The following is a 20,697-nucleotide window of genomic DNA, read 5'->3' as shown; positions in this document are numbered from 1 at the left end:
GAAGGCTCGGAGCAAGGCAGGAGCATGGACATCTGCGGAGGGAACCCAGGAACGCTCCTCTGGACCATAACCACGCCAATGGACCAAAAACTGCACCCGGCCGCGGACCAGGCGTGAGTCCAGGATATTGCTCACCTCATACTCCTCACGATTGCCCACTTGGACCGGACGAGGCCGAGGAATCGAGGAAGTGAAACGATTACACACCAGTGGCTTCAACAGGGAGACATGAAACACGTTGGAGATCCGCATGCCAGGAGGAAGCGCAAGGGCATAGGCTACCGGGTTTACCCTGCGAAGCACTCGGAAGGGACCAACAAAGCGAGGCGCCAGCTTGGGAGTGGGCACTCGAAGGTTGAGGTTGCGGGTGGACAACCATACGCGGTCTCCGACCTGGTAGGAAGGAGCGGGCGCTCGTCTGCGATCAGCCTGGAGTCTCTGGCGCTGCGCAGAGACCTCAAGGGACCTCTGGATCTGTACCCAAGAAGCACGTAGGACGGAAAGGTGATCCTCCACAGCCGGAATATCCTGGGGAGAGAATACCTCCGGTAACACGGCAGGTTGGAACCCATAATTGGCCATGAAGGGAGACGTCCCAGAGGAAGAGTTCACCGCCGTGTTCCTGGCAAACTCAGCCCAAGGCAGGAGGTCAACCCAATTGTCTTGGTGATCGGAGACATAGCAACGAAGGAATTGCTCCAAGGCCTGATTGGATCGTTCTGCGGCCCCATTGGACTGAGGGTGGTAGGCCGATGAGAAAGAGAGATGAATCCCCAACTGGGAGCAAAAGGCGCGCCAGAACCTGGACACAAACTGACTCCCCCGATCCGACACAATCTCCTTGGGCAAACCGTGCAACCGGAAGACCTCCCTGGCAAAAATCGAGGCCAACTCTTGTGCAGAGGGTAACTTCTTGAGAGGTACACAGTGGCACATTTTGGAAAACCGATCCACTATCATGAGAATGACCGTATGGCCTCGGGATGCAGGGAGGTCCACAATGAAATCCATCCCCAGGTGTGACCATGGACGCTCCCCGGTGGCTATGGGTTGCAAAAGGCCCAACGGAAGGTGCCGAGGGGACTTACTCTGGGCACAAACGGAGCATGCCGCTACATATGCGGCGATGTCGGAACGTAGAGAAGGCCACCAGAACAGACGTGAAACAGCCCAGGACAGCTGATTCTTTCCAGGATGCCCCGCGGCCTTGGAGTTATGGTAGGTTCGCAACAACCGAGTGCGCAACTCCTCAGGCACAAAACACCTGCCGTTGGGTCTCCCAGAGGGAGCACCAGATTGAGCCGCCAAAATCTGCTCACCCAGGGGAGAGGTCAGGCTGGTGCGAATGGCGGCCAGGATCTGATTCAGAGGTATGACCGAAGTCGGAATCGACTCCTCCCCGGACAGCTCGGAGTACTGCCGTGATAAGGCATCCGCTCTGATGTTCTTGGAACCGGGTAAGTAGGAGACCACGTAATTAAAACATGACAAGAACAGAGCCCATCTGGCCTGACGTGGTGTCAATCTCTTGGCCTCAGAGAGGTAGGTCAGATTCTTGTGGTCCGTCAGGATGAGAACCGGAACCACCGAGCCCTCGAGCAAGTGCCTCCATTCTTTAAGGGCCTGCACGATGGCCAATAACTCCCTGTCACCAATCTGATAGTTGCACTCCGCGGAAGACAGTTTCCGGGAGTAAAACCCACAAGGAAGCAGAGGACCCTCTGGTGTTCTACGCTGAGACAGGAGGGCGCCTACTCCCGTCTCAGACGCGTCCACCTCGAGGACAAACGGCAACCCAGGGTTGGGATGCGACAGAATCGGAGCCGACACAAAGGCGGACTTTAGAGCCTCAAAAGCTCGGATGGCCTCGGGCGGCCAGACCTGGGGATTACTGCCCTTCCTGGTCAGATCCGTGAGAGGCTTGGCTAGCATGGAAAAGTCCCTGATGAACTTCCGATAATAATTGGCGAAGCCCAAAAAGCGCTGCAGGGCACGAAGACCACTGGGCTGGGGCCACTGTAAGACAGCCGAAACCTTCTCAGGATCCATGGAGAACCCCTCAGCGGAAATGATGTAACCTAAGAAGGTTACCTGGGATCGGTGAAATTCGCATTTCTCAAGCTTACCGAACAGCTTGTTCTCTCGTAACCGTTGCAACACTCGTCTGACATCCAGAATGTGGGCCTCCATGGATTCAGAATATACCAAGATGTCATCCAAATAGACCACCACACACTGCTGCAACAGGTCATGGAAAACATCGTTGATGAATTCCTGGAAGACTGCGGGCGCATTGCACAACCCAAAGGGCATAACCAAGGATTCATAATGACCGGTCCTGGTGTTAAACGCGGTCTTCCACTCATCGCCCGCCTTGATCCTTACCAGGTTATATGCCGCCCTCAGGTCGAGTTTGGTAAAGACCGTGGCCCCTTTGAGGCGATCGAACAGCTCGGAAATCAAGGGTATCGGGTAAGCGTTCTTGATCGTGATGCGATTGAGACCCCTGTAATCGATGCAAGGCCTCAACTCACCGCCCTTCTTTTTCACAAAGAAAAATCCAGCCCCTGCCGGGGACGAGGATTTGCGAATGTGTCCGCGTGAAAGCGCCTCCCTCACGTACTCCTCCATGGCCTCATTCTCCGCTACCGACAGTGGATAGACTTTGCCACGAGGAGGAACGGCACCAGATTGTAACTCTATGGCACAATCGTATGGGCGGTGCGGAGGTAGGGCAACCGCACGCACCTTATTGAATACATCCCGGTACTCCTCGTATTCAGGAGGCAACAGAGAGTCCGAGGAAGTACACAGCAACTTGACAGGCCCATGGATGCAACTAGCCCCACACTGCGGTGACCACGAGAGGATCTCGGCCGATTTCCAATCGAAAGTTGGATTATGCTTCTGGAGCCAGGGGTACCCCAAGACCACCGAGTAGTGTGGAGACGAAATAACCTGGAGACAGACCGACTCTCTGTGAATGGCACCAATGGCCATCCCCACTGGAAGGGTCTCATGAGTCACGTGTGGCGGCAGAAGGGGTCTGCCGTCTATCGCCTCAAGAGCCAGTGGGGAACCTCGAGGCTGCAGAGGAATGGAATTGGCGGCAGCGAACACACTATCAATGAACAAACCACCAGCACCAGAGTCCACCAACGCCTGGGTCGTCACCGAGCCCCCGACCCAGGAGAGGACAACAGTAATCAGTGGTTTGTCAACACGGGAAACCGGGGACGAGGAGACTCCACCCAAGATCTGCCCCCGACAGGATCTCAGATGCGAGCGTTTCCCGGACGGTTCGGGCATGCCAACCGAAAATGCCCACGAGACCACAGTACATGCATCGGCCCTCGCGTCTCCGGAGTACCCTCTCCCCCTCGGACAGGCGAGCAAACCCCAGCTGCATGGGTTCACCCCCAGACAAGTCATCCCCAGGAGGCGTGGGAGGAGAGGGAGGCACGGGTGGGACAGCAAACGTAGGCGCCAATCTGTTAGAAGGCCTCCGCAGGCTCTCCTGAAAGGAAGGTCTCTCCCTGAGTCTGGTGTCAATCAAAATCAGGAAAGAAATAAGAGACTCGAGCTTCACAGGTAGGTCCTTAGCTGCAACCTCATCCTTCAAGGCATCCGAGAGACCATGAGAGAAAGCAGCGACCAGAGCCTCATTATTCCAGCCCACCTCTGCTGCCAGGGTACGAAACTCAATGGCGTATTCAGCTACGGATCGTGAACCCTGTCTGATGGACATAAGGAGCTTCGCAGCAGAGGCAGCACGAGCCGGCACATCGAATACCTTCCGAAGAGAAGCAACAAAACCGGAAAACTCGGCAACCACCGGATTGTTGTTCTCCCATAAAGGGCTGGCCCAGGCCAAGGCCTTGTCCGAGAGCAGCGAGATCAAGAAGCCCACCTTTGATCTCTCAGTAGGAAAGGCATGTGGCAGCAACTCGAAGTAAATGCCCACCTGGTTAAGGAAACCTCGGCACTGAGTTGGCTCTCCCCCAAAGCGCTGTGGAAGGGGGGCAGAACCGGTCATACCCCGAAACACCGCAGGCGCAGCAACAGGTGTCGGGGTAGACTCTGGCGCAACAACCGGAGCGGCAGTAGGAGCGGGCCCAGGAGCGACAACCGACCCATCGGCAACGGAAGCTAAATGAGCCGTGCGTTCAAGCAGGGTTTGCAACGCCACAGCGAACCGACCCAACAGGTGATCCCGCTGATCAAGTCTGGCAACCAGCGTAGGTAGCGAGGATGGCCCTGTACCGTCAGAATTCATGGCTTGGTCCTAATGTCATGGAACCATGAACCAGGCGTACAACAAGAGATGAGTGGAAATAAGAAGGCTTTATTGAAAATAAGGCTGTAAGGCAAAAGTCCAAACGGATGGCTAAACCGAAGCAGGGTCTTGCAAAACCAGAGATCAGGAACCAGAAGGGTAGTCAGATGAAGCCAGGATCAGGAACCAACAGGGTAGTCAGACGAAGCCAGGATCAGGAATCAGCAGGGTAGTCAGACGAAGCCAGGATCAGGAACCAGAAGCAGCAGCAGTCTTAGAAGCATGTGAGCACAGGAGGACCAAGCAGGGAACTGAAGCCACAGACCTCCTATATATATGAGCTAGGCATCCAGCTCCTCCCAGTGGGAAGGAGGAGCCGCAGGGTGGGAGGCTACAAGAAACCCAGAAACCAAGATGGCCGCCAGCACATGTCAAACGAAGGAGAACAGCAAGGAGGTAAGACCATGACACCCGTATTGCCAACTGAAAATTGCGGGATGCAATACATGGGCATCCGCTGCGTGAAATCCGTGCTGAGGATGCAGACCCATAGACCTGAATGGGTCCGCTAAATACTGCAAAAGATAGGACATGTCCTTTCTTTTGCGGAGCGGAGGCAAGGATCGGAAGCCCATGGAAACACTCGGAAGAGCTTCCATGGGCTTTTGGGTTTGTGCTTCCGAACCGCAAAAGATAGTTTCAGTCTGCAACACAGGCACGATGACCATATGGCCCTCTGAATGAGCCCTTATACTGCAAAGATCATCCAGGGGAAGGCATAAAACCTTGATGAGGCAGAAGCCAATTTTCCTCATTTTAGGGGAAAAAATTCCTTCCCGACTCCAATCAGGCAATCAGATAACTCCCTGGATCAACGATCCCTCTCTATTCCCTATAGTCTATAATATTATTACGCTCCAGAAATACATCCAGGCCCCTCTTGAATTCCTTTATTGTATTTACCATCACCACCTCCTCAGGCAGAGAGTTCCATAGTCTCACTGCTCTTACCGTAAAGAACCCTCTTCTATGTTTGTGTACAAACTTTCTTTCCTCCAGACGCAGAGGATGTCCCCTCATCACAGTCACAGTTCTGGGGATAAATAGATGATGGGAGTGATCACCCCTGATATATTTATACATAGTTATTAGATCTCCCTTCAGTCGTCTTTTTTCTAAAGTGAATAACCCTAATGATGATAATCTTTCAGGGTACTGTAGTCCACCCATTCCAGTTATTACTTTAGTTGCCCTCCTCTGGACCTTCTCCAGCTCTGCTATGTCTGTCTTGTTCACAGGAGCCCATAACTGTACACAGTACTCCATGTGTGGTCTGACTAGTGATTTGTAAAGTGGCAGGACTACAGTATGTTTTCAGGTCTTTTGCTGCGTTTACATGCTGCGATCTAGCACATACTTGCTTGCTCGTTAGTGCTGCTCGTCCTCATATAGCTACATTGTTTCTGGTCAGAAGATCACTGTTTAGGACACATGATCTGCTGCACAGAAACAATAATTTAGCTGTTCACATGGATGATTGTTTCACCCGATGACTGAGCGTTGATCTGCGGCACCTTGATGGGCCAATTATCGGGAACGAGCCTTTGTAGGAATGTTCCTCCCCAATAATCTGCCTGACAATTGAGCAGTAAACCCGTTTTTACATATCAATCTGATATGTGGGGGAAAAAATCCAATGAATCTTATTATGAGCAGAATATAAAACAAGGTGTGTATTTTAAGAAATATCTGTGGGCACTATACTGCGTGTTATATTTCTGGGTTTCCTGTAAGCCCAACTTGCTATGTACTGTACATGCGTTTGTGCTTTGTCTTTGAGCCTGAGAAAGAATTCCCAAGAACGGTTTCGTTTTCCTTGGTAACTGTTGCCATGGTAATATAATGGGAACAGAGTGGCACATACATTTGTGTGTGTGTGTCTGTGTGTTTGTGCGTATATAAATATATATTTATACACTTCTTATTTATGGCTAGGATGAATTGTAAGTTCCGTAGCTTTATTAACGCTCTTAACCTGCACAAGAGGAGGATTGTGATTTGTAAGAGCTTTACATAATTAGATCTCTATTTGAATCATTTACTATACAATAAATTATGCTGAATGAAAGCTAAAGCTATTAACAATTACATTCAGGCATCTTGCAGGAGGGACTACATTTAGGTGCAATCCAGTAAGATGGTGTATGTGAAGCACATAGATCTTCCATCACTTGCATCAACATGGCACATACACTGCAGAGTACAGCGTCAGTTTAAAGAGGTATACACATTATTTAAAGGGGTTGTCTCACTTCAGTAAGGGTGGGTTTACACTAGCGTTAGGGATTCCGTTATGCCCAGACAGAATGCAAAACGGAAGCCTTTAAAAGGGATTCCGTTTGCTTTCCGTCCTAATAGAAGTCTATGGGAAAGCATAACGGATCCGTCTGGGTCCCTTTATGCAAGACGGAAAACAAAGTCGTGTCGACAGGACTTTGTTATCCGTCTTGCATAATGGGACCCAGACGGATCCGTTTTGATTCCCATAGACTTCTATTAAGGACGGAAAGCAAACTGAATCCCTTTTAAAGGCTTCCGTTTTGCATTCCGTCATAATACAAGATCCGTCCTTCCATCTTATGGATTCTGTTATTTTCCGTTATAACCATGTTATAATGGAAGGCCATAACGGAATCCCTAACGCTAGTGTGAACCCACCCTTAGTGGCATTTATCATGTAGAGAAAGTTACTACAAGCCACTTATTAATATATTATTATTATCCATATTGCCTCCTTTGCTGGCTAGATTCCTTTTTCCATCACATTTATACACTGCTCGTTTCAATAGTTACAGGCCACCCTGCAATCCATCAGTGGTGGTCGTGCTTGCACAATATAGGAAAATGCACTAGCCTATGTGTGCTCCCATAGTCCGGGCCACCAGAGAGGCATTCTCCTATAGTGTGCAAGCATGACCACCACTGATGGATTGCAGGGTGGTCATAACCATAGAAACAAGCAGTGTATAATGTGATGGAAAAATTAATCCTGTCATCAAAGGAAGCAATATGGATTATCACAATACATTAGTAAGTGGCTTGTATTAACTTTCTTTAAATGATAATGCAACTTACTGAAGTGAGACAAATTTTGGGATTTGGCATCTCTCTAGGATATACCATAATATTATAATTAGTGAGATATGACCTTTGGGACCCCCATGGAAACAAAAGGAACAGACATCCCTTCAACAATTTTCCTGCACCACAACTCCGCTGACTTGCGTGGGAATTCAAGCCCCTTTATTCCAAGGATGTGAGGATACTAGCAACATACTATTGGAAAATAATATGCAACAAGACAACCTTTTATCAAAGGGTTTTCAGACTGTTTTATACTGATACCTTATCCTCAGGGTCCCCCTGCCGATCCAGTGAGCGTTGCGGCCTCCTCACAATTTTGTACGTTGTATAGGGGCTGTGCTTGGTATCGCAGCTCAATCTCATTCACTTAAATGGGGCTAAGCTGCTCCTAGGCCATGTGACTGATAAATGTGACGTCACTGGTCTAGAGTAAGCTACAAGAAGGCCAAGGCACTCACAGGAACACCGGGCCTCCTCAAAGAGCTGATTGGCTGGAGTCCTGGGCCTCGGACCCCCACCAATCAGATACCAATGATGAATCATGAGGATAGGTCATCAGTATAAATATTTGGAAAACTCCTTTAAACACAAGCTGATCCAGCTTCTCTAACCCAACCTGATTAGCAGGGAGGCCACATCTGGCTCTAAATTTCAAAGCAGATGAATAGTCAACCATATAATACAGTGATATACCAGTTCTCCCGAAGCTGCTCTCCATTCTGGCTCATACAGGTGGGTACTAAACAGGAAAGTCCACAGCATTCAATAAGCATGCTGCCACCACACAACTAGATAAGCAGCTTTCACCCTCACCTCGTAGATTGCTGATTGTAATGGATCTTAAAAAGAAAAAAAAAAAATATTATTATTTTACCATCTGACATTTCTTGCATGCCTAGTGTTTTGTTTTTTAGAGAAAAGTATGTGCCACCCTGTAATATCCATTCCTCTGTAGAATTGTATGGGGGGGGAGGGGGGGGGGGATAAATGTCATGTAAAAACACCTTTAAAGACTGTAAACCCTTTTTTGTTAAGAGCCAGTAATAAAACTGTTTACATTGAGGTCTATGGGAGCAAACAAAAGCAAAAAGAGTATAAGGATTACCCCCTTTTTAGGGACAAAAATGGATACAGGGACAAGCTATTCATATGGACCCCAGACCTCATATCAAGAGATCTCCTGCGCGATGACACCTCCTAGAATCACATATTGGCAGGGGGCCATCCTTAGGCCCCTTTCGCACTGGCGAGTTTTCCATGCGGGTGCAATGCGTGAGGTGAAAGCAATGCACCAGCACTGAATCCGGACCCATTCATTTCTATGGGGCTGTGCACATGAGCAGTGATTTTCACGCATTACTTGTGCGTTGTGTGAAAATCGCAGCATGTTCTATATCAGGCATGCTCAACCTGCGGCCCTCCAGCTGTTGCAAAACTACAACTCCCAGCATTCTCGGACAGCCTACAGCTATCAACCTACAGCAGGGCATTGTGGGAGTTGTAGTTTTACAACAGCTGGAGGGCCACTGGTTGAGCATCCATGTTCTATATTGTACGTTTGTCACGCAATGCAGGCCCCATAGAAGTGAATGGGGCTGCGTGAAAATCGCAAGCATCCGCAAGCAAGTGCGGATGCGGTGTGATTTTCACGCACGGTTGCTAGGAGACGGTCGGGATGGAGACTAGATTATTATTATTTTCCCTTATAACATGGTTATAAGGGAAAATAGCATTCTTAATACAGAATGCATAGTACAATAGGGGTTAAAATACTTTGCGCAGCCCGTCTTCTCTTCTGTCTTCATCTTTGATGTGCACAGGAAAAAGACCTGTGGTGATGTCACTACGCTCATCACATGGTCCGTCACATGATCCATCACCATGGTAAAAAAAAGATCATGTGATGAGAGAAGTGACATCATCAAAGGTCCTATTCCTCAGAGAAGAAGACAGAAGAGAAGCCGGGCTGCGCGAACAAGTGGATTAAGGAGAGTTAAATAATTTAATATTTTTTTACCCCTCCAGCCCTATTGTACTATGCATTCTGTATTAAGAATGCTATTATTTTACCTTATAACCATGTTATAAGGGAAAATAATACAGTGTACACAACACCTAACCCAAACCCGAACTTCTGTGAAGTTGCGCATGTTTCCGCAACGCACCCGCATCTTTTTCCGCAACGCCCGTGTGAAACCAGCCTTATACTCTTTTTGCTTTTGTTTCATTCCCATTGGTAACACTGTATATTATCGTTGTGTGGTAGTGTATCTGGTTGTATACTCAGTGCATCATATGTGATAAACCTCTTGACCCCGTTGAGCTGTAGTCGCTCATAGGAGGTGTGTCTAGGCTATACACGCCAGTGGGCATACATACCCACAGGTTTGCAGGTGATTTTCCATGTTATTGATTTACCTCTTATGAGCAGAAAAGGGGGTCAGGACCTGGACACTGATGTTGAATGTTTCCTCTTTTCTTTAAACACCTATATTATCAGTTCTGGCATTAATATCAGCACTACTGACTATGTGAACTATCTGTCATAAATTTAAGTAGTGATCATGTTTAGCCACCGGTAGGACCCACGTGAAATTTCAGTAGGTGAATGATCCCTAAACTTTCATATGTGCTTGATTAGTGTCACCTTGCAAGTGACTACCGTTCTATTAATTGGTAGCCACGACACTAGCTTCTATGTCCGGTGTCATAGCTCTTCCCCTTATTCATCCCTTCACTCATCCAGTGTTGTTATATGGGCTGTTTTCTTAACCAGGCTCGTACTGTGCAGCCGTCTATATACTCACGTTTAACTTCCTATCGGTGATCCCCAGGAGCATGCAGCTTATTGTCAATGCAGGGGAGGCGAGTCTACTTTCAGCCTTTCCGGTCTGATTGGCTGGCCTGCAGGGAGGCTCCTGGTGGGTGTGGCTATTGCCATTTAGCAGAGGCACTAGGCGGCCGCGCTACGGCCGTCCCTATGTGGGATTGTGCGCATGCCATCAGTGGCGCGTGATTCACGTTACATTTAAATCATCTCCACTTATACTCCTGAAGAATTGCTGTCGAGTTAGGAGAATTAGTACCAACAGGATAGCCCACAGTGTGAGGGGTCGGTAGGGAAAGTTACCTGGTCTAGGGAGCTCCAGCAAAACCAGTGTACCTTAGCCTCAGGAGAGACAGATTGGGCACGGATTATTGTGCTCATGGATGTCTGACCTTGGGTGTGTGTGTGTGAAGGTACCCCTGCAATAAATATCTGCGTGCTGACACAGTATATGGCTGTCAGTGACAAGTGGGTGATGCTTGCGTGCATAAATCTGGGCAGCCAAGTAATATCACATTAGGGGTCCTACACTATCCCGTACCCTCAATTTTTAACCTACTTACTAGGCAGATAGCCTTTTATATATTCCTGATACCAATACATTTTTGGGTTTTTTTCATTTGCAACGCTATCTACCTTTAAGTTAACCGTTCATTATTTGTTTAGCGTAAACACAATATCCATTCTTCAGTTAACTACTACAAAAAATGCCTAAAAATGTACAAAAAAAACACAAAACAAAAAAAACACGCTGCCAAACAAAACTCACCAAAAACATGGCCTAAAATTCTATTTATTCTTTACTATAAGAAATATAATAGAATCTCTGCCACAAGATGTAGTGAGTGTACAAGTTTAAGAAGGGCCTGGATGCCTTTCTTTAAAGTAAAAACATTGCAGGTTATGGGTCATAGATTTCTGGGCCAATTGGCATCTACCCCAGGGCTCATGCACATGACCATGTGTGAATGGGTGCATGGGTCCGCATCCGTGATACAGGGTGTACATGCCGGTGCCTGTATATTGCGGACTCACTTTTTGCAGGCCGCAATACAGTCACGACTAGGTAACAGCTGTGTGCATGAGCACTCACAGGGATTGTTTGCCTTCTTTTGGATCAACAAGGTAGGATCGTTAGACTGGTTAGACTTGATGGACTTTTGTCAACTATGTTACTATTAAATTACAACAATGGTTTAAAGCGAACCTTTCACCAGGATTTCACTTAATAAACTATTACCAGTACCTTATAGATTATCCTTATTGTGTTTCAATGCATTCTTGTGCCGCTTTCCTGGGATGGATATTCATGAAAAAAACGACTCGTCTCCAGCTCCTGAAGTCGCGCTAGAAGTCAAGGGGGTAGCCCTTCCCTCACTCTGGGCTGTAACTCCCCTGCCCTAACCCCGCCTCTAAGTAGTGTAACTGACACCCGGCTCAGCCGCCGGGACCGCTTTTACAGGCGGCGCATGCGCCGTTGGACTCGAGCGCGATCCTGTAACTGAATCGTGCATGCGCCGTCCCCGATGCCTGCCTGTCTTCTCTTCCTCACGCGCGATTCAGTTACAGGATCGCGCTTGAGTCCGACGGCACATGCGCCGCCTGTACAAGTGCGGTCCTGACGACTGAGCCGGGTGTCAGTTACACTACTTAGAGGCGGGGTTAGGGCAGGGGAGTTACAGCCCGGAGTGAGGGAAGGGCTACCCCCTTGACTTCTAGCGTGACTTCAGGAGCTGGAGACGAGGACTTTATAAGTCGTTTTCATGAATATCCATCCCAGGAAAGCGGCACAAGAATGCATTGAAACACAATGAGGATAATCTATAAGGTACTGGTAATAGTTTATTAAGTGAAATCCTGGTGAAAGGTTCGCTTTAAATCTCTATTGCAAAAATATAATTGGTGCTGACCTGCCCAACTTCTCCAGTAAATTCCCAGTCACTGAATGCAGGCCGTATATACAATTCTGGAAATGTCATTCACTGCTACAGTTCCAGTGACTACATGATTGCCAGGTGTCTGGTAGTTGCAGAAGATTCTGGATCTTTGAATAACAGGATGCTGTAGATTAGCAATACAAATATGTTAAACTGTCCCCTACATACAATGTATATAAAAATAGGTAAGGTACAACTGTATCTGGTGTGACCCTCTTGTGCAGTAACTGATGATTAATTTTGCATGTCGTCTTGGAGGAATTGTAGCCAGTTCCTCTGTTTATAATGGTGTGTTTTCCCCATGAATTGCTTGCTTCAGGTCCTTCCACAACATTTCCATTGTATTAAGGTCAGAACTTTGACTTCGCCATGCCAAAACTTTAACTGTATTTAACTGAGATATGTAAATAAGCCTGGTAAGGTGCCCAAGGGTCTGTACTAACCTTCTTCGAATCACCTTTCTTCACAGTTAGACCGCCGTAATCTCGCGATGCGTGAACTCGTGCATGCGCAGTGCCGGTATAGTGTTCCTTCCCTGTGCTGGCATCAGCTTCAGGGAAGGGACTGCGCATGCGCGATCTAGCGCATCGCGACATTACGGCAATCTAACATGTGAAGAAAGGAGGAGATTCGGAGGACGCAAGGCGGTGCTGGGCTCCTTCACAGGAGGGCGTGGCTGGGCGTGAAGAAGATTAGTACAGCCCCTTGGGCACCTTACCAGGCTCATTTACATATCTCTAAAATCATTTTTTAAGCACAATAAAAGGACACCGCTTTATGGGACAGGTATATTGCGGCTATGCTAGCGGCGATCTAGTCGTGCATGTCCGCATCTCTATAAGCTAAAATGAGGTGACCGAATCCCTTTAACCATTCTTTGGTAGAAAGACTTGTATGCCTAGGGTCATTGTATTGCTGCATGATCTATCTTCTCTTGAGATTCAGCTTCTGGACCAGAATTTGCTGTTTAATTCAGAATTCATTATTTCATCAATAATGGTAAGCCATCCTGGACCAGATCCAGCAAAACAAGCCTAAACCATAATACATTGATGGGATGTTTTTTATGTTGGAATGTGGTGTTTTTCTTTATCTAAATATATCGCTTCTCATTTAAACCCAAAAGTTCTATTTTGGTCTCATCCATCTACAAACTGTTCCATTAGCCTTGTGACTTGTCCCCATGTTCTTCAGCAAACTGAAGACAGGCAGCAATATTCTTTTTGGAGAGGCTTTCTCCTTGCAATCCTGCCATGCACACCATTGTTGTTCATTGTCCTCCTGATGGTGGACTTATGAACATTAACTAGTGTGAGAAAGGCCTTTAGTTGCTTAGAGGTTACCTTGGGTTTCTTTGTGACATTAGAGACTATTCTACATCTTGCTATTGGCATGATCTTTGTTTGTTGACCACCTCTAGGGAGGGTAAAATTGGTCTTAAAGTTTGTCCATTTGTACACAATCTGATTGTGGTTTGGTTGAGTCCAAACTCTTTAGAGTTGCGGACAAGAATAGGACATGTTCTATTTTTTTCCGGAGCCACGGACCAGAAGATCAGGGGCGCGCTCTGGAAATGTGGATGTGGACAGCACACCGTTGTCCGTATCCATTCCTGCTGCATAGAGAATGAATGGGTCCCACACCCGTTCCACAATTTGCAGAACGGATGCGGACACATTCAGGGATGTGTGAATGCACCCTAACTCAACGCTATATTACCACGGTCCTCACCGGAGAGAGGGTAAAGCAACTTGGCAGCAGCAATGTGTATTAAGGCTGTGTTATTAGTCAGTTTCCAAAAATAAATTAATGTAATGAACCTAAACCTGTTTTGTACTATTTATTGGGGAAATCCCGGATGTGACACTTTATGAAGGGGAACTATAACTGTCTCCGTTTACGGAGCAACTCTAGGTGGCATATTTCAAATATCCAGATATGCTGCCTAGCACTGTTTAAGGGGAATTCTGCTATATTGTTTTTACAAGGAACTCTGTCTGTCAGGGGCATAACTGCCGACGATTGAAAAAACCTCAGGCAAACCCTTTAAGAGTTGTATAGAATACTGGCCAGACAAGAGACCAAAAGGACACTATTTTGGCTTCTAACTGGCTAATGTAATCCTAAGGAAATGTTTCCTGTGTACAATGGACAGCTTTCCTGGCGTACACATTAAACATACATCACAGACATGATATGAACCCAGTCTATATAATATATGCTCACACGTATAAATATACATAACACATATACATTATACACATATATTCAGTCTCATATACAGGCACATATATATACACACAAACATATATACTGTTTCATATACACATAGAGACACGTATATACAGTCTAATATACACACACAGGAACATATTTACAGTATCATATAAACAAAAACACAATGCAGCAGCACAAATACAAATAAAGTACAGTCCTGGCCAAAAGTCTTGAGAATGACACAAATATTAGTATTTTTTTTTTACAAAGTTTGCTGCTAAACTGCTTTTGGATCTTTGTTTCAGTTGTTTCTGTGATGTAGTGAAATATAATTACACGCACTTCATACGTTTTAAAGGCTTTTATCGACAATTACATGACATTTATGCAAAGAGTCAGTATTTGCAGTGTTGGCCCTTCTTTTTCAGGACCTCTGCAATTCGACTGGACATGCTCTCAATCAACTTCTGGGCCAATTCCTGACTGATAGCAACCCATTCTTTCATAATCACTTCTTGGAGTTTGCCGGAAGAATCCTGATTAGTTTTATCCTAATGCATTCTGAATGGAGTGAAATCCGTTCAGGATGCATCAGGATGTCTTCAGTTCCGGAACGGAACGTTTTTTTGGCCGGAGAAAATACTGCAGCATGCTGCGCTTTTTGCTCCGGCCCAAAAAACTGAAGACTTGCCGCAAGGCCGGATCCGGAATGAATGCCCATTGAAAGGCATTGATCCGGATCCGGCCTTAAGCTAAACGTCGTTTCGGCGCATTGCCGGATACGACGTTTAGCTTTTTTAAAGTGGTTACCATGGCTGCCAGGACACTAAAGTCCTGGCAGCAATGGTAAAGTGTAGCGGGGAGCAGCATACTTACCATCCGTGCGGCTCCCGGGGCGCTCCAGAGTGACGTCAGGGCGCCCCTGGAGCCGCACGGATGGTAAGTAGTATGCTGCTCCCCCACTCCCCCTATGGCAACCAGGACTTTAATAGCGTCCTGGGTGCCATAGTAAGTCGGATCCGTCTTCAAATGCTTTCAGTACACTTGTGTTTTTCCGGATCCGGCGTGTAATTCCGGCAAGTGGAGTACACACCGGATCCGGACAACGCAAGTGTGAAAGAGCCCTTAGTGGGCTTTTGTTTGTCCACCCGCCTCTTGAGGATTGACCACAAGTTCTCAATGGGATTAAGATCTGGGGAGTTTCCAGGCCATAGACCCAAAATGTAAAAGTTTTGGTCCCCAAGCCACTTAGTTATCACTTTTGCCTTATGGCATGGCGCTCTATCGTGCTGGAAAATGCATTGTTCTTCACCAAACTGTTGTTGGATTGTTGGAAGAAGTTGCTGTTGGACGGTGTTTTGATACCATTCTTTATTCATGGCTGTGTTTTTGGGCAAAATTGTGAGTGAGCCCACTCCCTTGGATGAGAAGCAACCCCACAAATGAATGGTCTCAGGATGCTTTACTGTTGGCATGACACAGGACTGATGGTAGCGCTCACCTTTTCTTCTCCGGACAAGCCTTTTTCCTGATGCCCCAAACAATCGGAAAGAGGCTTCATCGGAGAATAAGACTTTGCCCCAGTCCTCAGCAGTCCATTCACCATATTTTCTGCAGAAGATCAATCTGTCCCTGATGTTTTTTTTGAGAAGTGGCTTGTTTGCTGCCCTTCTTGACACCAGGCCATCTTCCAAAAGTCTTTGCCTCACTGTGCGTGCAGATGCGCTCACACCTGCCTGCTGCCATTCCTGAGCAAGCTCTGCACTGGTGGCACTCCGATCCCGCAGCCGAATCCCCTTTAGGAGACGATCCTGGCGCTTGCTGGACTTTCTTGGACCCCCTGAAGCCTTCTTAACAAGAATTGAACCTCTTTCCTTGAAGTTCTTGATGATCCTATAAATTGTTGATTGAGGTGCAATCTTAGTAGCCACAATATCCTTGCCTGTAAAGCCATTTTTATGCAACGCAATGATGGCTGCATGCGTTTCTTTACAGGTCACCATGGTTAACAATGGAAGAACAATGATTTCAAGCATCACCCCCCTTTTAACAGGTCAAGTCTGCCATTTTAACCCAATCAGCCTGACATAATGATCTCCAGTCTTGTGCTCGTCAACATTCTCACCTGAGTTAGCAAGACGATTACTGAAATGATCTCAGCAGGTCCTTTAATGACAGCAATAAAATGCAGTGGAAAGGTTTTTTTGGGATTAAAGGGGTTGTCCAGGTTCAGAGCTGAACCTGGACATACCTCCATTTTCACCCAGGCAGCCCCCCTGACATGAGCATCGGAGCAGTTCATGCTCCGATGCTCTCCTTTGCCCTGCGCTAAATTGCACAGGGCAAAGGCATTTTTCTGAGTTCCGGTGATGTACCGGGGCTCTCTATGGGGCTGACAGGAAGCCCGGTGACGTCACCGGCACTGATGGGCGGGATTTGGCTCTGCCCTAGCCAGTAAAACGGCCCCTCAGAGCCGGTGACGTCACCGAACACACCGCTGGGCGGAAATTACCGTCCGGCAGTGTGTTATTGAAAACACAAGAGCCTGTGCCCTGCGCGATCTAGCGCAGGGCACGGGAGCGCATCGGAGCATGAGATGCTCCGATGCTAGGCTCAGGGGGGCTGCCGGGGTGAAAATAAGGGTAAGTCCGGGTTCAGCTCTGAACCCGGACAACCCCTTTAAGTTAATTTTCATGGCAAAGAAGGACTATGCAATTCATCTGATCACTCTTCATAACATTCTGGAGTATATGCAAATTACTATTATAAAAACTTAAGCAGCAACTTTTCCAATTTCCAATATTTATGTAATTCTCAAAACTTTTGGCCACAACTGTACAATAATGTCATCATTCTGGAAAATATTCTAGAGCTAATGCTAGGCTCATTTTATAAATATGAGATTCTTGGCAGATACATTTTGTACAAAATTATTTGTGCCCATCTGCCGGCGTCAAGGTGATGTCTATAGGACAGAAACCTAACAGTAAATGCTACCTGTTATGTGCCATACTTGCCTCTATTAAATCCAGGGAATGCAGGTCCAAAATGCATGCTGAGCCCACTGTATACCTCTCCTGAAAGAAGGATTCCAATGAATGCAGGGAGAGCAGGCTACAGCTTTAGGCCCCATGCACACGGCCGCGTGCAGGCCGTGGAAACGCGGCCTGGATCCCTCCTGAGAGCAGGAGCGCACGGCGTCACTGGTTGCTATGACGCTGTGCGCTCCCTGCTGCCGGCACAGTACAGTAATACACTGGTATAGATCATACCAGTGCATTACTGTATTGCGGCGGCAGCAGGGAGCGCACGGCGTCATGGCAACCAGTGACGCCGTGCGCTCCAGCTCTCAGGAGGGATCCAGGCCGCGGTTCCACGGCCCGCACACGGCCGTGAAACACGGCCGTGTGCATGGGGCCTTATACTTGCACTAATTAAAATCAGCCTAGGGCATTGATAGTTAACCTTTTACACACCGAGTGCCCAAACCGCGTATTTATCGCAAAGTGCCAACACAGCAATTTAACCTAAATACTACAGTCCAATATAGTACATCTTCCATGTACTTTATCATTTAACTATAATAGCTTACCTACATGCAATGCACTGCCTGTTCTGTTAATAGTGCATATTGGTACACCATAGACTTTTTCCAGGGTGCAGGTGCCCACAGAGAGGGCTCTTAGTGCTGCCTCTGGCACCCATGCCATAGGTTCGCCACCACTGGCCTAGGGGCAGCTAGGCTGGTCAGGAGTGCAAGACCAATGGAGTCAGCCACACCTCCAGTGCAGACTGCAAAGAAAAAGGGGGTCAGTCAGCACATCACAATGCACAGGTGCACGTTGCCATACAGTCTCATATACACAGACGCATATATACACAGACATATATATACGGTCTCATATACAGACACATATACTGTATATGTGGAGAGCAGGCTCCCTCTCCCTCCCCCTCTTGTTCTGACTGAGCAGTTTGTCCTACATGTGCAACGTGCCACCCCGCCCAGGGACCTGTCGCGTGGAAGGCCGAGTTGTGTGTTGCGGCCTAGATGTCTCTTTATGTGTCACGGTGCTCCTACCTGGATACAGCGGGACCCCAGGCTTTGGCTCCATACCATTAAAAAGGGGAATAATTGAGGGATGAAGGAAAAATTACTTGAGTACAGATCTTGTGATGAAATTCAATGGCAGCTTTACTTGAATAAACTTTCATCCAAACGATTTGCAGGCTTTGTCTTGGTTCCAGCAGGCTTTAGCATAAACTGGCAGGCAAACTCAACTCTCTCTCTTCATCTACTGTACTGATAGGCTTGCTAAATTACTTCACTTTCTTTCTTTATGCTGCACTAAATTCTGCTTAAGTCTGGTTTCTGTACTTCTGATCTGCTCTGGTAACCTTGGATGGGGTGCTGTCAACTGTTATTCCCCTCCTGACACTCAGTAAGGCCTCTTTCACACTGGCATGTGAAATGCGGGCCGCAATACACGGGCACCGTTCCGTGGGCATTCCGCATCACGGAGATGCGGAATGGCGCGGAACGGAACCACGGAACAGAACCCTACGTCCCGTTACGCAACATTCAAGTGAATGGATCTGCGATCCGCTGCGGCAGCCCCACGGAGTGTGCTCGTGCATTGAGGCCCGCATTTTGCGGTCCGCAGCACGATCACGGGCAGCACACGCCAGTGTGAAAGAGGCCTAAAACTTCTCTTCAGCTGAAGAACTCTTCCTCTTGCCAATTTCGCTTATGGTGGCCAAAGAACTATTCCTCTTGCCTCTATGCTTTCAGACATCTTTCTTCATAGCCAGTATAGCTTAGGGTGCTCTGGCTGACGTAGGCATGCCTGATCATGCCCCTGCTCACGCTCCTCCTGTCTAGCTTAGAACTAGAACTAACTGGAAACTTCTGCCCCACCCTTCCGGCAGGAAACAGGATTGGCCCACATCTGCTCGGGGGGGGGGGGAATGGAATGATGAGTTCCATTCTATCTAAATATATCTCTGCCATGTATGCTACCACCTGCTGGTGAACTAGGCACATTACACGTAATAAACTGTTGCTAATAAGCATAGCATTGCACAATGTAGAGGACCTGGACATAAATACACAGTTGACATTTATGTTAGACCATTAAAGATAGTAGCTGGATGTAGGAATGGTAACACCACTGAGAGAGCAGTATGAGGAGAGGAACGGGAATGCAGCAGGGCACACAGGCCATTCAATAAGTGTGACCTCTTGTCTGAGGAGAGAAAGCACCTTCTTTCTGAAGTTCTTACAGCAGATATTAGCTATAGGGCACTGCATGACAGACAGAGCAGCCCAGGCCCCCTCGGAAAACCTGGGTCCCGCAGCAGCCGCAATGGCTGCTGTGGAGGTAGTTACGTCTCTCCTGTCTGTAAATATGTATGGAGGAAGTCTGGCTTCTACAGTTTATGGAACAACTAGCCACCATTGCTTAAATGGGTATTCCCATGTTATAAAGTGATGGCATATCACACAGGGGCAGACTTGCCATTTTTGGGACCCCAAGCAAAGTTATATTTGGGGGCCCCTGTTGCACCACTAAGCTCCACCCTGTAAGTTCCACCCATAGCACTGCTATGTTTTGCTCCATCACACCACTAATATGGTGACCCCATATTTGCCCCCTCCATACGGAATAATGCTCCCTTACGTGCCTCCAGCACACTATGATGCCCCCATACAATATGATGCTCCCTGATGCACCTCTGACACTGTATAATTCCCCTACATATGCCCCTTATACAGTATAAAGAACGCTGCTGTGTGCCCGCACAGGGCATACTCACCACGATGAACGGTGCAGAACCGCCACAGTCATGATGATGTCACTTCATCAGACCTACCCACGCCAAATCACTGGTCGCAGAGTAAATGGAAGAGCAGGGATCTGATGGATCCCTGCTTCACCATTGCATTCAACTGTATCCGATTCCTCAGTTCAAACTGGTGTTGCTGCCAGGGGGGCCCCGCGGCCAGGTGCACCAGTGCTTTAGCTTGCCTAATGACCAAAACCACCACTGCATATCGCTAGGATTTACTATCATGTTATCATAGGTGAGAGTCTGGGATCATCACAATCCTTTAAAAATGAATTGGCTGCAATGCAGTGAATGAGGCTCTGCTGCCATTTTGCCAGGTCACTGCCTCCCAGAGGTTGGGTGCCCAGTCATTACCAATGTCGTAGCGTCGCTCTGTGTTGGTTAACCTCCGGCACTCCAGCTGTTGTGAAACTACCACTCCCAAGATGTACACTTGCTTGGCTGTT

Source organism: Bufo gargarizans, chromosome 2 (assembly GCF_014858855.1).
Source record: "Bufo gargarizans isolate SCDJY-AF-19 chromosome 2, ASM1485885v1, whole genome shotgun sequence".
NCBI classification, from domain to species: domain Eukaryota; kingdom Metazoa; phylum Chordata; class Amphibia; order Anura; family Bufonidae; genus Bufo; species Bufo gargarizans.
The sequence above is the reverse complement of the archived record's forward strand: the minus strand, read 5'-3'. Positions refer to the sequence as shown.